Consider the following 5,604-nt stretch of genomic DNA (forward strand, 5'->3'; position numbering starts at 1 on the left):
TCTGTTTTAACCATTTTATCAAATTTGCCCTTTCATTTTCAAGGTTGAGCCTACCGACACATCCCAAGTTAAGTGCGTTTTCTTTTATTTATCTCATATTATTAGTAGTTTGAAAAACCGATTTCCCGATAAATATCATCATCTCCTACTTTAACGCAAAGAACTAAATTCAAAGGACATTTTTAAAACATTTTTCAATTTTTTTTAAGTAAAATCAATTTAAACTACGACTCAAATATCCTATCCCCACACTTAAATTTTGCATTGTCCTCAATGCAAGGATAAGGAGGACTTAAAATAAAAAAAAAATAAAAATAAAGTCGGACTACAAAAAACTAAAAATCTAAAAATTAAAAACAAAAGAAAAATAAAAAGTTAATAAGCTAGATAATGGAAGACTTAGCTAGTAAAATACGAATGAAACATGACGCCAAAGTCTTCTTCCATGAATGCCCTCCAACTACAAACGTGCTCAGCAAATAGTATATCCTTCCCTCTAACACGAACGTAAGTGGCAAAACAAAACAAACATATCTAATAATATATCTTATCATAATGATAGATATTATGAAATTAAAGTGTTTCACCAATAAATATATAAAATATCATAATCCGGAGCAAATAAATAAACATGAAGTATACGGCTCCACTGCTACTCCATCCCCACACTTGTCTTTTTCATTAAAGTCTTCCTTGGGGATCATCTCTCTAGCTTACACAATCTTCAAACTAGCAAAACTTAAAAACGCAAAAACAAAGACGAACTACAAAAATTACGTTAGTGACTCGATGACTCATACAAGACTCGGACAACTAAACTTTAAATCATGGCTCACAATACCAAACTAAATACAAGGAATCACACCCGAATGATTAACTAACGGAAATAACAAGAAATAACAAATAAAAAATAAAATAAAATATGGCTGTGTAGTCCGGCCGCGCCGCGTGGCCTAGGGCCATCATGGTGTCGCGCCACGCGACGCTCATTTGGCCAAAGTCAGTCCGCATCGCGCGGAGGGGGAAGAGGGACCCGTCGCGCAGCGTGACAGGCTCTTTTGGCAGAAAGTTTCGAATTTTTGCCCCCTTTTTGCCTTAGAAAAATTTCCAGAAAATTACCAAGTATTTGTTATGCCCATTTTATGTCATTTTCTATGTAAAACTTACCTGGCACCTCTAGAATTCTCGTAAATTCCTCTCTCTATGATGGTGATGATTCCTTGGAACGACTCGACGACGTAAGGAAACTAAGAAAATAAAAATTAAAATAAAGGAAAATCTACAAACTATACACTTGAGTTTTCACTCAAGAACCCCTGTTTATGCGAATCATGTGGCGGACTGAGTGGAGCTTCCTCCACCTTGGTAGAACTCCGATGCCCTAAAAGATTTTGAATCATGATCCGACCATCCATCAACCTTTGTCTTCTTCTTTTTAACACCACGAATCCTTTCAATCTTTCGCTTACCACCACCTCTTTCTCCAACACACTTCACCATTCCCGAGAACTCGAAACCTCTCGTTCCTTCCCCACACTAAATCTCACCGAACGGGAATTCTTAAGATGTGGATCCATGCCCGATAAATGATTCTATCGAGTAAACTGGATGACATGAATCAATAAGACCGTTTTAACCACTCGGATGTCTCATGGACTTCGCCAAATAAGTGGCACTTTCATCATCGGCTCTAAGAGTTATCTTACCTTCAAACACATCAATGACCTCCCTAGCGGTACGTAATAACGGACGACCCAAATGATAGGAACTCTCTCGTCGGCCTCCATATCTAAAACAACAAAATCTGCGGGAAAAACCAAATTTTCTACCTTAAGGAGCAGATTCTCCACGACACCCTTCGGATACTTAACGGAACGATAGGCTAAAGACAACGTCATACGAGTAGGGGCGAGCTCTCCTAGGTCCAACTTTTCATACAAAGAATATGGCATGAGGTTTATACTAGCTCCAAGATCGGCCAATGCTTGACACATCGTGTCACTTCCGAAAATACATGGAATGGTAAAAACACCGGGGTCGGGTAATTTCTCCGGTACTTTATTGAGAATTACCGCAGGACACTCTCCATTTAGGGGAACCGTCGAAAGCTCCTCAAACTTATCCTTTCTTTTAAGAAGGTCTTTCAAAAATTTGGCGTATTTAGGCATTGCTGGAGAACTTCGACGAACGAGAAGTTGACATTCAATTGGATAAATATATTGAGAAAATGCCTGTAATCTTTCGTATACCTTTGATTCTTTAGACGAGCGGGGTACGAGACATAGGCAAGGTCAATGGTGTGTGGTGGTGGCCGGACTCCAACCGGCTTCTTCTCAACTTGTGGCTCAATAATTGGTGTTGTACTTTGTGACTTACCCGGAGCCTCTACCTCTTTCCCCTCATCCACCAACTCATCGTCCCCTTCTTTCCCAATTTCTCTTCTAACTACCTCCAGACCAAAAACCCTACCACTACGAGTGGAGATGGCTTTCAATTGAGCAGCCAGATTAGTTTGAGGAATACCCGAAAACTAACCTGGGGGCCTTTCTTCTAAACTACGAGCAATATCACCAACAGTCCTTTGAATATCAAGAATAGCATATTGTTGATTCTTAAAAAGGAAGTCATGCTCGGAGAACTTCTTTTGTGTAGCTTGGTCTCTCTCCAGGATTTGCTTCATCATCTCTTCCAAACGCCCAATTCCACCGTTCGAATCCTGCACATTATTTTGAACATTAGTACCATCGGTGTTATTATTATTGAAATACTGACCTTGTCCTTGATTATAAGAGTTTTGAAATCCGGGTGGTGCGCCCGATGGACGCCAATTAGCATTATTCTGATTCGGGTTCTTGTAGGTGTTCCAACATTGACTGTTGTTATTATAGGTGTTGGGAAACCTATTCTGACCGGCAACAAAATCGACCTGTTGATTCATAACCGGGTACTCCAACGTGCCATGTCCACCCCTACAAAACTCACACCTGTCCACCTTGGCCTTATGTTCCTTCACCTCTCGGGTTAGTGATTCTAAAGCAGCAACCACACTAGTATCCAGATTAACTTGGTGTACACCTTGAGCGGATGAGGATGTACTGCTAACGGGAGTGGAATTCCCGCGATGTGGCTCTTTGGCATAATTGGATTGAGCAAAGCTCTCAAACATCTCGTTACATTCGGTGACATTCTTCTTTGCTAGTAAACTTCCTCCCTCGGCCGTTTCGAACCGAACATGGGTTTCGTAGTTCAAACCATTGTAAAATTTTTCCACGAGAGCCCATGGAGTGAGACCATTCAGTGAGCAACGGGCTAGCATGTTCTGAAAACGCTCCCAAGCATGACAATATTTCTCCCCTAGTTCCATGTGAAAAGAATGAATTTGATCTCGAAGAACAGCCGCTTTAGCAGGTGAGAAATACTTCTTAATAAAAGCTTAACGTAACGCCTCCCAAGTAGTAAACGTGCCAGGTGGTTGAGTGTCAAGCCAAATAGCAGCTTTACCTGCAAGTGAAAACGGAAATAGATGTAAGAAAATAGCATCTTAAGTAGCACTTTGTAAATTAAAAGCTTTCAAAACGCGGTAAAGTCGGTTAATATGAGCCGGTGCATCATCGTCATCACGCCCATGAAACTGATTTGTTTGAACGATGTTGTTCATGACGTATGACGGAATTTTCCACGATTTGGGGTTGTCGATCTGGGGAACGACGATGCATGACTTGTTTCCGGTTAAGCTATCGAAGGCTTGAGCAACAATTTTCTTATCGTCGGCCATTTGAACTTGACTTATGGGACTTTCAGGTGGTGAACTATGTAGTGATGACTTTGGTGTAGAACTGGCTTCTGATGGTGGTTTCTCTGCTGATACGCTAGCTTCGGTTTTGAACGGAGAAAAATCCAGATTATCCAGCGGTGGTCCTTGCGAACGAAGATGTGGCATAAACCTGAAAAAAGCAACGGACCAAGTGAGTAGACTAAAAATAAACACTAAAACAAAAATAAACTATAATTTAATTAGACTCCTACGACTCAAACGAAAATAAAACAAACAGCACGTATGTGTAAAATAAGTTCAATTAACGCAAATAACGCAATTGCCAAGGGTCCCCGGCAACGACGCCAAAAACTTGATGTGCTAAAAACAATCAATTAAATATTAACTAAATTATACAAGTAATAAAAACTAGACCTAAGACTCAACTACACATAACACCGGCAAGTGAACCGATCAATTGTACTAAAGCTAAGTAAGTCCGGAATATCGAACCCACGAGACTCTATAAATTACGTTAATTAACTAATTAGACTCAACTTACTACATGACTATATATTATTAATGTTTTAAGGGGGTTTTTAAACTAATATTAAACTAAGGAAATAAATAAACCAGTAAACTAGAAAACAAGCAATCAAACACAAGATCGAAACCAATAAGAGAAAGAATCTACCTAGATAAGAATCCCATATATCAACAATCATCAAGCAATGGACAACCAATTATGATATGGAAACTGATTTCTAAATATATTCATCTAACAAACCCTAGAGGACCCTCAATCGCATCAAGTAAAATCCTAAAGAATGATTATTAGATTATTAAGCAATCAGTTGGATTGATTTCTTCACAGTCATCAATTAGGGTTAATTAATAGTATCTAAATCAAGCAATCTTATGAAACACTAAACCCTAGATAAATTGATAAACTTATTATGATATCATGAACAAGGTTCAACGCAATAAGCATGAATATTGTCACTAATCTATCCTAGCATGCGATTGACCAAGACACATGAACAACTCCTCACCTTACAGCTATTGGAATTTAGCAGAACATTCAAAATCCTAACCAACTATCAACAAACTTCTATGATCTAATAGGCCTATTCAATCACAATAATCAAAACACCAAGTAATGACTAAACATAAACCCTAAATCTAAAGAACACAATAAAGAGATAAAAGATCTATGTGAAGCAATAGTTAACAATCAATCAAGATAACAAATATTCATATGCATCATGAAAGCAAAATCAAGTCTTTACTATTAATATAACGAAACCATAATTAAAACAATCGTCCAAAGCAAGAATCAAATCAAAACATGTTCATCAAACCTAGGTAGACATGAAGTCTAGCCTAGAATCATTACTAAAAACAATCCTAAACAAGTATTTAAAACAAAGAGGAAAGACTTGATAAAAACAATCAACAAGGAATCAAGTTTAGAGCGATAAAACCCTTGGTGATTGATCCTTGAACACCTCCTTGAGAGAACTCTTGATCCTCTTTGATTCCTAGCTTCAAAGCACCTTCAAAACCTTGGTTTCTCTCTCAAAAACGGCTGGAATTAAGTGTTAATTCATCTAGGTTAATGACCATATATATATATATGTATATATATATCGAGCTGGGCCTTTAATTTGCAAAAGATAACTGTCCAGAAGCCCAGGCACCGCGCGACGGGCCCTGGCCTCCCCGGTCGCGCGGCGCGGCGTGTGCTAGGGGGAAGGTTTCGAATTTTCTTTTATTTTATTATTAAATCATATCAAATCTCTTCCTTGAACTCCAAGTAACGATTAGGAACCTTCTAGGCCTACTTTTCC

Source organism: Bidens hawaiensis, unplaced genomic scaffold (genome assembly GCF_021521415.1).
Source record: "Bidens hawaiensis isolate Kalapana, Puna unplaced genomic scaffold, B.hawaiensis_p1.1 tig00006862_1, whole genome shotgun sequence".
In the NCBI taxonomy this organism is placed as follows: Eukaryota; Viridiplantae; Streptophyta; class Magnoliopsida; order Asterales; family Asteraceae; genus Bidens; species Bidens hawaiensis.